Below are 19,428 nucleotides of genomic sequence, written 5' to 3' on the forward strand. Positions count from 1 at the left end.
GAACGGAAGTCATCAGTAAGGACATAATGAGGGTTCACTGGAGAAAAGTAAAAGTTCAGGTGATGAAGGCTTCTCACTGGCTAAGCTGAGGCCCTTTTCATTGTCTGGGCTTGTTGCTGGGCGATGGAAGTCTTCCATCCTCCTGCTGGGGTAGTAGAGTAAGTGGCACTTCCTGATGGGGTTAGTACCTGGTGTCTTCCTGTTGAGGTCAGTAACTAATATCTTCCTTTTTGGGGGTATTTGCATAAGTGATAGGGTGTGAGAGCTCCCCCTATGGGTCCTTTCAACTCCAATCTCAGTTGGGGTTTTCTTTGACTGATTTTCACACTGTCTTGTGTGCTGTGTAACCTTTGGCAGCATTCCCAGCCTGTACCAATTAGATGCCAGTAGAGATCCTATAGTTGTGACAACCAAAAATGTTTCCAAATATTCCCCGGGGGACAGGGCCAAAAACCACTGCTGATTGAGAACCATTGACTCAGCCATTAAACAAAATTCAACGCACAAATATGTGCATGGGCAGCAATGGAGAAACAGACATAGAGAATAGACTTATGGACATGGAGAGAGGGGAGGAGAGGGTGAGATGTATGGAGAGAGTAACATGGAAGCTTACATTACCATGTGTAAATAGATAGCCAACGGGAATTTGCTGTGTGGCTCAGGAAACTCAAACAGGGGCTCTGTATCAACCGAGAGGGGTGGGATGGGGAGGGAGATGGGAGGGAGTTTCAAAAGGGAGGGGATATGTGTATACCTGTGGCTGATTCATGTCGAGGTTTGACAGAAAACAACAAAATTCTGTAAAGCAGTTATCCTTCAATAAAAAAATAATTAAAAAAAAACATTCAATGCACAAATATTTATTGATCATATTGTATGTGTCATGCACTTAGGTGCTGTGAAAATAGTAGTGGGTAAAAACAGACCTAGACTCTGTGTTCACAGAACTTTCAGCCTAGTTTGAAAGCTATTCATCAGACATCTACACTAATCAGTGAATAATGGCTTCTCAATATGGTGTAAACTGAGGTTGGAGAGAGGGGCAGATACCAGACAAGCTTAAGTACTTTGGGAAGCCATGGAAAAATGTTTAAGAGGATGATGTGATAAGATTAGCTTGGGGGGTGGATTGATGGGGAAGTGAATAAAAGGAAGGGCTATTATCAATAGTGGGAATTCAGAACAGAAATATTTTAAAATGAAAAGTTATTTTAAGCCTGGCCCAGTGAGTATTGATTAGGATGTGATGTAGCTTGGAGACAAAGACTTGGTGATGGATTGGGTTTGGCTGGTGAGAGCAGAGGGTGTCAAAAGTGTGCATTTTTTTTCTTCTATGTGATGCAGCTATCTAGATGTTAGAGTTACGCACTGGGATAAAGGCCAAGCAAGAGGGCAGTGATGATCATGATGTTGGTCTAAGATGTTTTGGGTTTGAGGTGTCTTTGAGAGTTCCAGATAGAGATACTGAATGATTGTTGGGTATATGGGTCTGGAGCTCAGAGTAAAATCTGAGCGGCAGATATCCACTATCCCCAAATTGCCTGATAATGGACTCATCATTCAACCTTTTCTTTTTTCTCCTTTACACTTTATATTAAAAAACTCTCAATAGAGCTTGATAACCATACATTCTATCCCTCCTTCTCTCTCCTTTGTTATCAGCTTCATTTAAGAACCAAGCACTTTGCATGTAGGAGGTTATTAGCAAATGCGGATTGAATGGAAGAGAAAATAAAGTTCAAAGGACCACTCTTTGTATTTCTAATGTCTGTAAATAAGATGGCAAATAATGTTTTAAAACAAGCTTCCTTGAATAGCCATTATAAGTGACAACTTCCACTTTTGCTGTTTCTAGACAGTTCTCTCTAGAGACCTTCTGTTGGACACTTCTATTCACTCAAAGGAGTGAATAGAGCTCTATGAAACAGGCTGCTACCTTGCCTCCCTGTATCTTGGGAACCTTTCTGTCTACTCCAGCTTAGCTGATCTTCCTACAAACAAGCTCCATGAAAGCAGGAACCTGAAAATTATGTTCAATGCTATATATTTCCAGGGCATTGAATAGTCCAGCCACAGGGTAGGAGCCCAATAAGGATTTGTGGAATCTTGGCTGAATCAAAAAGTCTTATTTTCCTGACTGTTTGATCCCCCCTCCCCTCCCCATTTTGTCCCATGTTCTCCAAGGAAGACTTCCCTGACTTCAAATTTTCATTGTCTTTTGAAATTTGTTCCTAGTCTATGGTCCTATAATATCCTCAGTCTAGAGAACCAACTCTAATTGTTTGAAACTTTGTTTTATGCCCACATTGTTGTGTCATGTAGGTGAGTGTGACCTCAACAGAAGCCAATGTGTCTTGTTTCTAGTCTGGATTGTGCCACAAACATCACTTCTCTGGACTTCAGCTCTCTTATTTTGTAAATAAGCTGGTTGGAGTAAATGATCTCTGAGCTGAGCTGATATTTGTAGTAAGCTCCTAGTAGTTTGTTGTTATTGTTGTTCAGTCGCTAAGTCATGTCTGACTCTGCGACCCAATGGACTGCAGCATGCCAGTCTCATCTCCTCTGTCCTCCACTATCTTCCAGAGTTTGCTCAAATTCATGTCCATTGGATCAGTGATGCTGTCTAAACATCCCATCCCCTGCCGCCCCCTTCTCCTTTTGCCTTCTATCTTTCCCAGCATCAGGGTCTTTTCCAGTGAGTTGGCTCTTCGCATCAGGTGGCCAAAATATTGGCGTTTCAGCTGCAGCATCAGTCCTTCCAATGAATAGTCAGGGTTGACTTCCTTTAGCATTGACTGGTTTGATCTCCTTGCAGTTCAAAAGACTCCCCAGAGTCTTCTCCAGCACCACAGGTAGTTAAGGACTATATTTTTTATTCAACTGCATTTCCCACAGGGACTGACATGGTCCATAGTTTGTAGTTATAAACACTTGTTCATTCCAGCAATTTTTGTGTTATGAGCATGGACAGTACAACGTTAAGTGACTTTGTATACTAAATGGAAACATTTCTAGAGAAGAAGGGAAAAAATGACAGTGTCCTGATAACAGGTGCTCAGGTGCTCCGTGCTGGCCTCTCAGGCCTGGCCCTGCTGGTGAACATGTTTGCAGAGGAATCTGGCCTCTTTAGTTTAGGAAACAGTTTCTGGATGGTCCTGGAGACTGGATAATATTTCTCTCCTCCAATATTTCCCATCCCCTAAAGACCCAGTCTGCCAAGGAGAAGCTGAGATCACAGAGAAGAAAGCAGTCAGACTTAAGAATGGAGGAAAAACTGAGAAGTCCCCTTTGCATACGGCTAAGGACACATTCTGGTTTCAGACACCCATGCTGAGAGACTCTAGCAACAGAAAGTGCAGTGTCAGTGGAGGCAATTCACAAGCCACAAGTGGAGGCTTTGGGGGTGTTTGGGTTGGCCTCTGTGTCAGATCTCCAAGCAGGGGTGAGCACTGGGTCCTGCTGTCTATCTCAGCTTCTCTTTCTATTTCTTCCCCAGTGTTGTTTGGGCCAATGCAATTGAGGTAGAGCACAATGAATTTGCCCCTGACCCTTAGTGGACCTGGAGATGGCCTTTGTTGAGAGCCATTCATTAATCCAGTCTGTTGTCTCCTCATCTTCAGCTCTCTGCTTTTCATTTCTCCTTTTGTATGAAGAAACTGAGGCACTGACTGGCTACATGTTGTTGTTGTTGCTCAGTTGCCCAGTCATGTCTGACTCTTTGTGACCCCATGGACTGCAGCATGCCAGGCCTCCCTGTCCCTCACCATCTCTCGGAGTTTGCCCAAGTTCATGTTCTTTGCATCACTGATGCCATCCAGCCATCTCATACTCTGATGCCCTCTTTTCCTTTTGCCCTCGATCTTTCCCTGCATCAGGGACTTTTCCAATGAGTCGTCTGTGCACATCAGATGACCAAAATACTACATGAGCTACTTCAAATAACCTAGCACAGGAACAGCAGAGATACCCTTAATAAACTTATTTCCTCCATATCTCAGTTTACTACTGAGTCTTAGTTTTTGTCTCTCTTGATAGAAGGAAACAGATATTTCCTGATAGCTATAAGAACATTGAAAGAGAACTGAATTTCTGGCCTTTTTAGAGGAGCTATCAGTTCCTCCTATTTTGGAGCTGAGTGTTATCTTGCCCAGAACAGGTGGATAGGTAAAACGGTGTCTTTATCTCCTAGAACATAGAACAGGGAAGCCTGGCATGCTGCAGTCCACCAGATCATAGTCAGACATGACTGAGTGACTGAACTGATTGATCTCCTAGAAAGATGGCAAATTGACCCTGCAGGGAAGGTCTTAGAGGCTGGCACTCCTGCTGACCCTTTTCTTAGGTTAGGAAGAGGCAGGCTTTGGTTATCACTGTTTTGGAAATCAGACTTCTAGTTGGCTCCCATCTCACCTCTTCAATTCAAACTCACTCCATTATTTTTCCTGGGAGTTCAATGGATGCCTTCCCAGGGCTGGAACTTCCCAGCAGCCCAGGAACTGGGGCTCATTAGAGGGAACATGAAAAAGTTGTGACAATCCTCACACATGTTGATGACTCAGTCTGAATTCCTGTCTGAAAATTAATCTCTGCAGATGTTGACCTCAGCTGGGAAGTAGGGACCTTCTACCTTGTTTGCAAGCACTCCCTGTCTTCTCTGTTTTTGCTGCTGTTGCTAGTGCTGTTCCAGCAGGCAAAAGGGGCTCATGGTAGGCTGGAGTGGGGGAAAGCTGCTGAGAAAGGGGTCTTACCAAGGGACCGAGCTCTCTGAGCCCAGAGCTTGTATCTCCACTAGGAAATGCAGAGAAACCAGAGCCCAAGCCCAACGGGTGGTTTTCAGAGAAGAAGGAAGGAGGGACCTCAATTCCATTTACCTCTTCCCATCCAGTATGGGAAACAACGGGGTGTTTTGGCTCTGAGGATGGTATGCATTCTGCCTGAAGATTTGTCAGAAATTTTCCCCCCCATTTTTTCTTCAGGCTCCCCTCTCATCCTTTCTGACTGCATCCCCAAACTCTTTTCCCATAAGAAATTTCTATTTTCAGAAATAGAGAAATAGGGCAGCTAAAAGATGGGAAGCATATTAGAAGAGCAGTGATCCTAGGGGTTCAACTGAAGCCACCTTCCCCAGCCCCCTCTTTGGGGGAACAAAGAAGCTTGTTTAAGCGCAAGACCTGGGCAGTTCAAGAGCCAAGGCTAGACTCAGATTGCTGATTTTCAAGTCAGTGACTACCCACCGCTCCATACTAGCTTCTCTACTTGCCTTAGAAATAATTTGATCTTGACTCTCTGCTCCCTTGGCCTTTTCCCTCCCACCTGTGCTGCTTTAATAGAACCACAATGAAGGAATCTAATTCTGAAGGTCGGAGGAGAACTGGGGGAAAGTAGTGAGTTCTTCTTAGAGGCAAGGTGTGAATCTGGAATTCCTCTGGACAAATGAAAAATTCTTGTTTGGAGAGAACACCATTAGTTTTTGTTGTTGTTAATTTTGGACTTATGAAAAATTATTTGACAATTTTAAATTTCTTTTGCTACCACCAACCCTATGATCGCATGGTTCAGTACTATACAAAGAAAATCCAAACTTTATGCTTCAGAAGACTCCAACTAAGGTTTTCACATTAATTACTTCCTTACCTGCACTGACTTTCAGTTCAGTTCAGTTCAGCGCTGACTTTAATCCCTGGCTATAAAAGAGTAAAGAAGTTGCCCCTTCCCAGAATATACTGGGAATAGAGTGCCCTGCACCCATAAGACAAAAATAAAGCTGCACCCTAGGGTTTAGAACAGATGTGATATGGTGTGAAAATGTCATGCATGTTAAATCATTTGGCCTCATATGGTCCTTAGGAGCGAATGAATTTTAATCCACTTAACAACTGGAGTAAGGAATTTTGAGTTGCAAGGGTTTCTAGAGAACAGTTGCATAATAAATAGGTCTGGGGATGAAGGGTAGCTTGGCCAAAGTTGCAAATTATGGGCAAAGTTGGATCTCAAGCCCAGATCTCCTAATCCCCAGTCCAGGCTTCTTGCCACTGTTCCATGAGACACACTATAGAGAGATTTGGGGCCTCTTTTTTTCCTGTGCTTTTTCTCTATTTGAATTCTCCCTTCGTATTCTGGGAGCCATGAGGCAGAGACTCTTGCCCTCTTGCAATCATTCTACCTGCCAAGGGCCATCCTGTCATTGAGTTTGAGGACATTTGGCCCTGTGAAAGGGGGGAAGAGCTGTCACCAAAAGGGGACCAGAAGGATAGGCTTAAGTTGCCACACTGAGGGTCAATGCCTTCATAATTGATGACTTCAAAGCATTATGACCAACGTGCTGCTGAAGGGTACACTGACTGGGGGAGGCATTCAATATTTCTGGATTATTTTTGAACACAAATGCCTATTATAACTCTACTGATCAAGGTTGGGCCAAGAGAGATCTTCATCATCCTGTCATCTCTCTTGGGCTTGATTTGCTAAAACTCTACTTCTTATTCTCAGAAGTGATCAATTGAGGGTGAAGAAGATGAGATGGATTGGAAGCCCAAGTTCATTTTGCCTCTTGAGGCTCTTAAAAAATGTAATTGACAAAGAAGTATTTCTTGGCAGTATTATTGCCTATTTGCTTTACTCACTGTTACCTTGGGCAGAATTCTCATATTTGGAGAGCTAGATTTGGTTATATTTATACCAGAGAAAAGGAAAAAAGTAGCTCCCTTGCTATTCCCTAGAATACTAGAATTCTTAAGTCCAAAGCACAAAGTCTTAGTAACACTTTGCCCTCCACACACCCTATGCTAGGACAACAGGGAAGACTTGCTTAGTGAAATCTTTAAAATGAAGCCTTTTTCAGTAAAGACCAAAGAAAGAGCCAGATTTGTCAAGTGTTGCAGTGATCATATTTTATTGGTGAGTAAATTCCAAATGCCAAACATCCTGATTGCTGTTCTGGAAGGAAATGTGGAAGGTCATACTGCTGAGATGCCCTAGAGTTCTGCTGAAGACAGGGTCTCCACTCAGAAGTATTTGTTTCCTCAGTAGATCACTGCTCTCCAGTAGTGATGATGGTACTTTCTTCACACTGCAAGGAAGCAAAAACAAAAGTAAAGTTATAAAGGTCCCTGGTGAGGGTGTGAGAGTCTCAGAATTTCTTCAGGTGGGCATACCAGACCAATTTTCCATATTTTCCTTTATGATTTTGTTATCTCTTTAGCTATGGTTTGGCCTGGCTTACTTTTGGGTCAATCAAGTGTCTCCAGAACCAGCTATACATGGGGCCCAGTATAAGATGAGTATGTTGAAGTTTTGTTAAAAAAATAATATCAAGGTGGTAACAGCAGAGCATAAACCAAGCCTGAGAGCCCCTGGACAAAAGATTGGTTGTGACTGCACGGGTCTTGTTCTCCTGAAGCCCACCTTGTCCTTCCTGATTTAAGGTACTTCTTATGGTAAAATCCCAGATAACACATTGAACTATCCCTATCTCATTTATCTCTATAGTCCAGGAGAGCTGGTCGAATGTTTTATTCATAAGAGGGGCTTGATGAATACTTGTAAATGGCCTGCTGAGTGAGCTGAGGCCATGACAGGTGCCCCAGAATGAATGGAGTCTCTTAGGTAATGGCTCCATCATCACCTCCTGAGTCTATTTATGTAAACTATTACCCTAAAGAAAGCGTACCTAAACTAGTTAGTCTTTCTAAAGCGAGGCTCATCATGTCACTCTTCCGTTGAGAATGTGTGGGAAACTTCTTTCTGTCTACAAGGTCTGGTTCCTTTTTAAGTTTTCATATGAGCCCTCCCAGTCCCAACTTCATTTTTAAACTGTGTCTTTTATTCTTTCCTTCAGGCAACCTCTGCTTATTCTGGTCAAATTGGATTATTTCAAAAGTATAAAAAGTATAGATGTTTATGGGAAATTCAATGTCTTACTTGTGCTGTTGTTTTTTCTAGCATTTTAATCTATTAAATTCCTAGGGAATTTTAAAAACTTAAAATAAAGCTCCTCTTATTATATGATTACTTCTTCAGTAAACTCCCATTATTTATCTTTTGAATACATTTTGTATCATTTACCAGATTATGTCTAGAATTTTTTATTTCTATATATTTCTTCTCAGACATTGAACTTCTTGAGGTTGGAGTTGTATCTCTGAGAGTTTCTGGGAAATGGGGCAGGAATGGTAGATGAAAAAGATGAGTTGGACCAAGGCCTTGAATTCCACATTTTTGGGAATTTGAGTGGGGTCTAGGAAAGGGCTGGAAGGGGAGATGACATGGGTGTTGAGAGAAGCTTTTGTGAGTGTAGAATATGCTCACTATTTTGATTTATGGTGATATGTTAAAACTTACCAAACTGAACATTTGAAATATGTACAGCTTTGTTGTATGTCAATTATAATTTAATAGATTCATTACAAATTCGATATCATTGAGGTCCTCACTTAAGAGTTGTTTCTAGAAATGAGAAGAGAAACTAAGAATGCACACCTAAATGTGCCAGTGAATGGAGACTTTGATGATGCTAGACTTGTGTCTACAAGGCAGGGAGAATTTTAGTTGGTTTGTATCACTGAGGGTGGTTCCTATGGGCTATACTGATGCACAACCAGCTGGTTCTAGCAGTCCTAATACATACTTTCTTGATTTTATCCAAATGCCTCAGTATTCCCCCAAATCCAACCAAGCTCTCTTGTTAAGTCTCAGTCATTGTGACAACCATCAATCACAGGTCCTTTTACCAAGAGGGCCCATGTCATGGCCACATGTCTCCATATATAAAAGGGAGTGATGAGTGGGCTGCTTTGGACAAATAGAGATGGAGTGAGGGAGGGGAAGCTGACTGAGGCTGGTGTTTCAACAAGAAACCCACTGCTGGCCAGAGTTGGGAGATGTAACAGGATGGTGAAATCCCATAGATGTAAATGTTCAAGATGCCATCGAAAGGACTTAGCACAGAGACAGAAAGCAATGAAGTTAGGTCAGGAAAAAACCAAGAAGACAAGGTACTGATGACATTTCTGATTCAGAAAGGGAACTCTCAGATAATGAGAATTATCATCCTAGCTTGACAGGTGTTCCAAAATGTCAAGCCCTTATCAAAGCAGAGCTCTCCATTCATCTCCCCCAAACTCTTTAGCCCTTCCCTACATTCTTCTCTCCTCCACCCAACACACACTCCTCCCCCTGTCTCCCTCCAACCTCGATTCCTCAGCAGCCCTGCAAGGACCAGACTCTATGTGCTCATTGCTCTTCTTCTTTTTGCTGTAGAGCCTCCCCCTAATCTTGCCCATTACCTCCAGGCCTACTGTTGAAGGTAGGCTTCTCCAACTGTTAGAAACCTTATGTCTGATGGAATCTCTGGCAAACTGACTGGGGAGGTCCTTATACGAAAAACAAATGGTATAACTGAGTATGCTGCTGCTGCTAAGTCGCTTCAGTTGTGTCCAAGTCAGTGTGACCCCATAGACAGCAGCCCACCAGGCTCCACCGTCCCTGGGGTTCTCCAGGCAAGAACACTGGAGTGGGTTGCCATTTCCTTCTCCAATGAAGGAAAGTGAAAAGTGAAAGTGAAGTCGCTCAGTTATGTCTGACTCTTCGCGACCCCATGGACTGCAGCCTACCAGGCTCCTCCGTCCATGGGATTTTCCAGGCAAGAGTACTGGAGTGGGGTGCCATTGCCTTCTCCAATAACTGAGTATACCTGAGTATAATTCTTAAATTTTCTTATTCTTGTCTGTCAGTCAACTACATATGTCATTGTCCTGGTTGAAGAAGATGATTGAACCTGTGTCTTTCAATTTCATGTTTTCTATCAAGGCTGGCAAAAAGAAAAGCATCAAGTCCAAGACCACCATCATCATCATTGACTCCTCTCTGCCCCAGGGTCTCTAAATAAACTTTCTCTCCTTTCACTGACAAACGGTGTTTTGTTTAGCTGGAGAGTGACCTGTGGCAATCTGGAAAACTGCCCCCCTCCGCCCCTTTCTAATGTTATAGAGCAAGTGGAATGTGATGAATAGAGGCATAACTAAGTGAGTCAGGAGGAAAGATGTAGTTTTCTCCATTGTTCCTGTTTAAGAGATTTGCTAATGAAGTGGGTGTTTGGGTTGTGGTTTGGGATAGGTTGTGATGGTTTCTGGCTATGAAAACAGTCTACTCGTTGTTTGATGGACCTTCTAAACTGGCTGGGCTGGAGGGTACAACAACCAGAAAGCTTGTAACCAGACCAACATTAGCTCATACTTCTAGTTTCACTGGTTGGTTACTAGTTATGAAGATACCCATTTTCCTAGAAACAGACCCTTGTCATGGAAACATGAAACACGTTGTAAACATAGGCAAGGGCAAAAACATAGCCTGGTCTTAGAATGGCATAGGTGCATTTGGAACTTTTAAAAAGTATACTTGTTTTTTAATTTTATTTGCGTGATTTCTTGACACTGTTGTGCTAGTCTCTGCTGTACAATGACGTGAATCAGCTTCCCCCCCCCAGCTCTCCCCTCTGGATCATCCCAGAGCACCACGCTGAGCTCCCTGGGCTATACAACGGCTTCCCACTAGCTATCCGTTTTACACATGGTAGTGTATATACGGGCTTCCCAGGTGGCACTAGTGGTAAAGAACCCGCCTGCCAATGCAGGAGATGCAACAGACACGTGTTCGACCCCTGGGTCAGGAAGGTCCCCTGGAGGAGGGCGTGGCAACCCACTCCAGTATTCAGGTGTGGGGAATCCCTGGACAGAGGAGCCTGGTCTGCTATGGTCCATAGGGTTTCAAAGAGTCGGACACAACTGAAGCGACTTGGCATGCACTCAGTGTATATATGCCAACCCTAATCTTCCAATTTGTCTCACCCTCCCTTTCCCCACTGTGTCCACACATCTGTTCTCTATGTCTGTGTGTCTATTCCTGCCTTGCAAACTACCTCATCCACACCATCTTTCCAGATTCTTTGCATTTGCATTAATATATAACATATGTTTTTCTCTTTCTGACTTACTTTACTCTCAAGCTTCTTCCAGTAGTGTACTTTAGATTCCATAAAATTTTGGGGGCTCTTTGGAATCAAATAATTCTGATAGCTGGGTAGGATCCTTTGTGTAAGTGAACCTGAACCTTGTGTACTAGTCATCTCCTTCCTCCTTCCTCATTACTATTAACCTGCAAAATTTCTGGGAAGCACACCTTGCCTCCCCCCAAGGATCATAAATGCAATCTTAAAAAAAATCACAGACTAGAAAGGCTTTAGTTAATCTATAAGGTTGAGCCCTCAAAACTTAATTCTTCTAACTCTGGAATGTGAAAGATGCAGAAACTGGAAAAGGAGATGGGGACTGCTGACTTAGGCCCCAGGGTTTTGTCCTATTTCCTAAATGTGAGTGAGTTTCGTGTTCCCAACGGAACAAGGGTTTCTTTGATGTCTGGTTTTCCTCTGAGGTGACCACAGTTGGTCCTAGTGTGGGGCGGGGAGAGATAGTGATTTGAAGACGCGATGGCTGCTGTCCTTAGGTCCCATGGCATCTTCCAATAATATGTGATGGTTATGCCATTAGACACAAGTATATCTTGCAGGGCTATGCTGCAGTAATATTTTGCAGTTTTGTCACTTGGTATAAGTGTATCTTGTGGTAGTAAGTTGTAGGAGTATACTGGAGTATCTCTTGTGGTAGTATGTTGTAGTAAAATGCTATTCCTAGTGCTAATATGTTGCTGTAATACGGTTTGTATACACTGGTGTCGCCTGGAGGGGAGGGCAAAAGCCAAGGAGGTCAGTAGCCTTCTCTGCTTCATTCGGGTATCAGTTGGTTGCACTTGTTCTTCAGTCACTAAGTTGTGTCTGACTCTTTGTGATCCCATAGACTGCAGCACACCAGGCTTTCCTGATCTTCACCATCTCCCAGAGTTTGTTCAAATTCATGTCCTTTGAGTCAATAATGCACTACACTCAACCGTTTTGGCCAGATTTACACAGAACTAAACCTGTTCACATGTATGCATCCTCCAAGAACTTACACTCTAGAATCAAAGTAACAGTGCAGGGAGACCTACCTACCTGGTACCCAGAGCTTGACAGTAAGCGTGTTCAGTGTCTAAGACATCTGATTGTTCTTGATTAAAATCTTACATGAAGCAAAAAATAGTGACAATTGACACTTCACAACAGCTTTTGTGAGTCATGTCTGGTGATAGGGCTACCAGTGAGGGGCCACATGTAGGGCCAGCTAGGATGTATTTTAGTCTTTGCAGGTGAAAGGGGCCTTTACTAGTGAATGGCCATGGCCACATTCTAATGGGACTTTATAAAAATGTTTAGAGCTTGTGCAAACCTTGATTTTGCTGATCTCAATTGTACTATTAAAGTAACCAGTCTTAATTTTACAGTTGAAACAGTCTGAATGATCAACTTGAAAAAAAAATCACAGAGAGACAGAGGTAATAGAGTGTCCTTTCACTCCATTAAGTGCCATCATGGGGGAGATTTTCTGGCTCTTCTAGGACCTTCTTTCTTTGGGTCTTAAGCTTCAACCATATTCTTTCTTTTCTGAAGCAGTTCACCAGTTCTTATGGTACCTGGTTCCTTCTGTTCATGGGCCTGTGCCTCTTTTTGGATATTTTTATGCACAGGACCATCTTTCTATTTGTCTTGGTCGTAGTCTTAGAGTTCTCGTAAAGGGTCATTTTGGAAGAGGTAAGAATAGGGAAGTGGGCACCGAACCAACTAGTCCTGAACTAGATATTAAGTCAGTGAAAGGAGGAAGGAAGCTAAGTGGCTCTTCATAGGGTCAGGGCCTTATGTGACACAATGTGGTCATAATAAGTCCAGCATTATCCTTTATGTCCTATTGGCAGATGTGAAACTGGTTCCAAATTCAAGTTCATGGGCTTAAGAATTTGAGTGCAGACCCATTTGTCCTTTTATGATTCATTCTCTAAGAGTCTTATTCCATTCTTCCTATGTATTTTGTCTTGGGGGTGACTTAATTTTATTTATTTATATTTGTTTATTTTTAAAGTTAATTTTATTGGAGTATAGTTGCTTCCCTGGTGGCTCAGATGGTGAAGAATCTGCCTGCAATGCAGGAGACCCAGGTTTGATCCCTGGGTCAGAAAGATCCCCTGGAGAAGAGAATGGCAACTCATCCCAGTATTCTTGTCTGGGAAACCCCATGGACAGAGGAGCCTGTCGGGCTGCAGCTCATGGAGTTGTAGACTTGGACACATTGAGTGACTAATACTTCCACTTTCATAGTTGCTTTGCAATGTTGTGTTAGTTTTTGCTGTATAGCAAAGCCAATCAGTTTTATGTATACCTATGTCCTCTCTGTTTTAGATCCCCTTCCCATCTAAGTCAGGGGGTGACTTGATTTTACTCACCCTCTGATAGAGCCAGAGTTAGAGACCTGGGTGCAGGTTTTATGCTGGGAAGCAGATCTGAGGAAACAGGAGGGAGAAGATAGAGTGTGTGGGACAGAGGAGGAAGAATAAAGAGTTAGCTGCTGTTCCTTTAATTAACTGTCAAGTGCTTTTACATTTTTGTTTATTTAGAGCTTTGTAAACAATTAGACTATATATGAATTTAGTAATGAAAATTTAAAAACTGTTAAAAAAAAAAGAGTGAGCTAGTGAGGTGTTCACTGTTTCATAGGCAATAGGGGTTCAATCCCCCCAGAGGCCTTCTGAGGAGCAGTGTGAAATGCCCTCAGAATTGTCCTTCCAGGTCCTGTGAGGCTGGGACATTCATCTGTTGATTTCCATCCCCTACTAGTTGAAGGTCCTGGGACTGTTAACTGCCCCCTTACTAGGCTGCCTAGCATCTTTGGTTGTGGAAATACTTACTCCCTGTCACTTCACTCTCTGCTCTTGAGGGTCTCAGACAAAAATGAGATAGAAAGTGCTTCATTTTAACATTTAACCTTTCTGATTGTGTGTATGTATACTTGCGTGTGTGTGTATGTATATATATGTGTGTGTGTGTGTGTGTGTGTGTTAGTTGCTCAATCGTGTCCAATTCCTTTCGACTCCATGGACTGGAGCCCGCCAGGTTCCACTGTCCATGGGATTCTTCAGGCAAGAACACTGGAGTAGGTTGCCATGCCTTCCTCCAGGGGATCTTCCCGACTCAGAGACTGAACCCACATCTCCTGCATTGCAGGCAGATTCTTTACTCACTGAGCCACCTGGGAAGCCCACGTATATATATATATATATGTTTGCATTTTGTTGTTGTTCAGTTGCCAACTCGTGTCTGACTTTTGCAACCCCATGGACTGCAGCACACCAGACTTCCCTGCCCCTCACCATCTCCTGCAGTTTGCCCAAGTTCATGTCCACTGAATCAGCGATACCATCTAACCATCTCATCCTCTGTTGCCTCCTTCTCCTATATGTCTCCATAATATTCCATTATTTGGATTTGCCTAGTCTATTTAACTAACATTTTATATTTAGTACATTTATATTTTCATTTTATCTATTAATAAAAAATGTTTACAAAATCTATTTATCCAATATTTGTTAGTACTTTTTATATTTTCTTTTTATATTATATTTAGGATACATCTACAGAAGTGAAATTACAGCACCAAGAAGGATGGCATCCTTAAGAATTAATAATTTTTTCCAAATTGTTTTCTAGAGAGGTTTGATTGACTTATAGTCCCATCAGCAGTGTGAAAGAGCATTTAGTATGAACTTTGGCAATGATCTGGGAGCAGGTGACTAAGAGAGGCTGTAAAATCTTATTACTTAGAGAACCTTTAGCATAGTGGAGGCTTCTGTTTATTTAGGATAGGTTAAGGGCAATTCTACTTGAATAGAAAAGTGATGGATGACATTCATCCTGGATCCCCTGTCTCCCTTATTCTTAAAATGCTTCTTTACACAGGCACACCTTGGAGATATTGTAGGTTCAGTTCCAGACCACTGCAATAAAGCAAATACCACAATAAAGTGAGTCACATGAATTTTTTGGTTGTCAGTGCATATGAAAGTTAAGCTTACACTGTATTGTGGTCTACTAAGTGTGCAATAGCTTTATGTCTAAAAATGTACATGCTTGAATTAAACAAAATTTTATTGCTAAAAGATGCTAACCATCATCTGAGCCCTCAGTGAGTCATAGAGGTAACATCAAAGATCACTGATCACAGATCATCATAACAAATGCAATAATAATGAAAAAAGCTTGAAACATTGCAAGAATTATTAAAACACAAAGACAGAAAGTGAGGAAAGCTATTGGGAAAATGGTGCCAATAGACTTGTTCAATGTAGGGTTGCCACAAACCTTCAATTTCTTAGATGGAACTGCCATATGACCCAGCAATCCCACTTCTGGGTATACACACCGAGGAAACCAGATCTGAAAGAGACACGTGCACCCCAATGTTCATCGCAGCACTGTTTATAATAGCCAGGACATGGAAGCAACCTAGATGCCCATCAGCAGATGAATGGATAAGGAAGCTGTGGTACATACACACCATGGAATATTACTCAGCCATTAGAAAGAATTCATTTGAATCAGTTCTAATGAGATGGATGAAACTGGAGCCCGTTATACAGAGCGAAGTAAGCCAGAAAGATAAAGACCTTTACAGTATACTAACACATATATATGGAATTTAGAAAGATGGTAACGATAACCCTATATGCAAAACAGAAAAAGAGACACAGATGTATAGAACAGACTTTTGGACTCTGTGGGAGAAGGTGAGGGTGGGATGTTTCAAGAGAACAGCATCAAAACATGTATATTATCTAGGGTGAAACAGATCACCAGCCCAGGTTGGATGCATGAGACAAGTGCTCGGAACTGGTGCACTGGGAAGACCCAGAGGGATCGGGTGGAGAGGGAGGTGGGAGGGGGGGTCGGGATGGGGAATACATGTAAATCCATGGCTGATTCATGTCAATGTATGACAAGACCCACTGCGGTACTGTAAAATGATTAGCCTCCAACTAATAAAAATAAATGAAAAAATAAATAAATAAATAAAAAGAATTAGAAAAAAACCAAAAACATGCAGTCTCTGCAGAGCACAATAAAATGAAATGCAGTAAAATGAGGTGTATGACTATAGCCGAAAAAAGCACATATGCACGCATGTGCACATGTGTGCACACACAAGACACACAGAACAGACTCTTAGAAAAGCAATATCTAACTGAGTTTTCAAAGGTTCTGAATTTATTTTCACTTGTTTACTCTTATTTTCTGTTTATCTATGTAGTTAACAAATTACCAGTTTTCCTGTATTTGCATTTCTGTGACTATGTGTGAAAGGGTAAACCAGTTAAGTGTTAGGATTCTTGAAATTTCAATTATTACCAAATGCTTTAAAGAAAGTCTGACCAAAAAAAGGCTTGAGTTATGAATCAACAGAATTGGAAAGCACTTAATGTTCCTTCATCTTTTCTGTTTCCCAAGAATGAAACTAGTAATCAAAAAAGGGATAAAAAAATGGAGATCAATATAAAGAAGGAAAATTGAAGATCAAGTTCATAAAAATTTCAGTTCAGCCACGGGATGAATGAGCACGAATCATTTTTTTTTTTTTTTTAATTAGAACTCAGGTGAAGGTAAACTGCAGCCACATCAATATTTTCCAGTGCTGCCCTGTCTTTCTTTTTGACCTCCTTGCCTTGCTTATATTTTAGGCTCAGAGCACATTCATATCTGTCACCAACAAAAAATGGGCCTGGGTATCATTAGAAACAAGAAGAATAGAACTTAAGAATTCTTAACCCCCAGATGAACTCTGACCTCTCCATCTCCTCTGATCCCCACCAGATCTTAAAGAGATAATTTGCTATTTTCATGGAAGGATTAGGCAAACTTTTGATTTACCATCCTTGTTGGGCTCCATTAGCTTGTAGGAGAGGCCATTCCTCTAGATCACCAGGGAGAGCTCTTTTGCTGCTTGATCCCAGCATCAAAACTGTTTCAAATCACGTGTGGATGTAGACATACATATCCAAACCATCAGGACATCAGTCACTTAGGATACCCTAGTCACAGGTTGCAGCATGTCTGAAATTGCGACAATCCTGGAGTTTCCAGAAATATGGTGGTCAGTGCCCTTGGGGGGAAATGTACTTTCCAGGGGACCCAGGTTTGGTTCCTGAGTTGGAAAGATCCCCTGGAGAGAAAGGAATGGTAACCCACTCCAGTATTCTTGCCTGGAGAATTCTATGGACAGAGCCTGGTGGGCTACAGCCCATGGGTCGCAAAGAGTCGGACACGACTGAGTGACTCACACTTTCACCATCAAATCTATATTCTGGTACCTCCCCAAACTTCCCATTAACCACAGCCTCTCTCTGTTTTGTTTCATGATGAAATCTACAGAAAAAATAAGCAAGACATGAAGCCTCCTCCAAAGTAATAAAAAACAGTGTGTCTTGGGGAGAAGAGATGCAGACAAAAACATCTCCGCCTCGGTATAGCTTACATTCCATGTCTCTGAATTCTTGGATTGCTTTATTCATTGACATTTTCCACAGGTCTAGACCTGGGGCTGAAACAGTAGATGCTCAAAAAGTACTTATTGGCTGAAAGAAGCAATCCAGTTCCAGGGCTCATCCTGACACTTTCTGATTGCTTGATCCTTCTGGGATGGTGTCCTTATCTTCTAATGGGTGCTCGTGGGTGGGTGGAAAAGTGAGGTTGTACTTGCTAATCCCTGGATCCCTCTCTATTTGGGATGTTCTATAGTTTCCATATTCTGGGACCTTGTTAGTTAAACATCTTATGTAGCGATCTTCTTTACTGTCTCAGGATAAACTAACCTAGATATGAAGCAGAAATAGTCTTGCTCCTGAGCACACATGGGCATGTTGAATCCAAACAAAAGATCTCTTTCCCCGTTTTGGCTCTTTCCTCTGTTCATGTCAAGTTGTCCCCGAAACTCATAATACACTGCAGGTAATGAGATTCTAAAGTTCCTGTAGGTGAATGAATTTAATCCCTCTCTGCGAGGCAGACCCTAGTTTGGCTCGGCCAGGGCTCCTGCCTGTTTACTCGGTTCCTCTCTGCACTTCCTGCCCCTTTTGGCATCACTTAGCGATGCTTTTTCACATTGGCAGTTCCTTGCAGTTGCGGCTGGTGTTCCAGTTGTAGTTTTTTCCCAATACCTAGAGAACCAGGCCCATCGTTTCTCTTCAGAAATACCCTCATCGGTTGGCTGGCACCCTTTCTCAGGGTGTGGGTCCCAGCTCCATGGGTCCCCTCTTCCAGCAAATCAGCAGCTTCTTCCACTGAGCTGAATTCCCACCCCATGGGCTCTTCCTTCAAGCTTTTAAGGTTTTTTTTCTTTAAAATTTAATTGGAGGATAATTGCTTTACAACGTTGTGTTGGCTACTGTTGTATAACAACATGAATCAGCTCTATGTATACATATATCTGCTTCCACTGGAAACTTCCTCCCATTCCCCCTCCACCCCACCCCCCTAGGTCATCACAGAACACTGGTCTGAGCTCCTTGCGCTATAAGCAGCTTCCCACTAGCTCTCTGTTTTACACATGGCAGTGTATATATATCAGTGCTACTCTCTCAATTTGCCCCACCCTCTTCTTCTCCCTCTGTGTTCATAAGTCCGTTCTCTTATGCCTGCATCTCTATTCCTGACTTGCAAACAGGCTCACCAGTATCATTATTGTAGATTCCATATATATGCATTAGCATATGATATTTGTTTTTCTCTTTCTGCCTTACTTCACTATATGATAGATTCTTGGGTCATCCCACATCACTACAGCTGACCCAGACTTGTTCCTTTTTTATGGCTAATATTCCACTGTGTTAATACATATGTACCACAACTTCTTTATACATTCATCTCTATTGATGGACATCTAGATTGCTTTCATGTACTGGCTATTGTAAATAATGCTGTAATGAACATTGGGGTACACGTGTCTTTTTAAATTATGGTTTTCTCAGGGTATATAAGCAGTCATGGGGTTGCTCAGTCATGTGGTAGTTTCATTCCTAGTTTCTTAAGGAATCTCTGTACTGTTCTCCATAAGCTTTTAAATTTAAATAATTCTAATTCCCACTTTTGTTCAGCCAGACTAAGACTGTTAGATGCTTCTTGTAACTGCTTCCTCCTCTTAATATGTATTCCCTTTGGCCTTTCTGGCCTTAATATTAATAATTCTTTATATTAAAGTCTCTATTTTAAAATAGCTGATGTGGTTTCTGTCACCTGAGGCTAGATCCTTGCTCCACACCAGAGGAACTAGAGGTCACCCTGTGAGTGACCCCAGGCAAGTCAGGCTCTCTGCTCGTGGGCACACGATGGCTCCAGGGGGCTAAAGCTAGGCCTCCATGGGAGAGTCACCTGCAGGGGACCCTGGGAAAGAAAAAGCACATCAGAGCTAGAGGAGCATACACAGAACCAGTACTAGGGATCTGAGAGGATCCGCATGG

At 42.2% G+C, this 19,428-nt stretch overlaps 2 long non-coding RNA genes across 2 annotated transcripts in view; both read left to right on the forward strand.

The window, feature by feature from the left end:
- The window catches only part of LOC139032185 (uncharacterized), a 230,336-nt gene that overhangs the window by 175,455 nt on the left and 35,453 nt on the right, over positions 1-19,428 (forward strand). The window lies entirely within an intron of this gene.
- Positions 8,659-9,913, forward strand: LOC139032184 (uncharacterized). The gene is made up of 2 exons (XR_011484700.1): positions 8,659-8,996; positions 9,735-9,913. It is a non-coding gene; the product is annotated as an uncharacterized lncRNA (long non-coding RNA).

This window comes from Odocoileus virginianus, chromosome 30, assembly GCF_023699985.2.
Source record: "Odocoileus virginianus isolate 20LAN1187 ecotype Illinois chromosome 30, Ovbor_1.2, whole genome shotgun sequence".
NCBI classification, from domain to species: domain Eukaryota; kingdom Metazoa; phylum Chordata; class Mammalia; order Artiodactyla; family Cervidae; genus Odocoileus; species Odocoileus virginianus.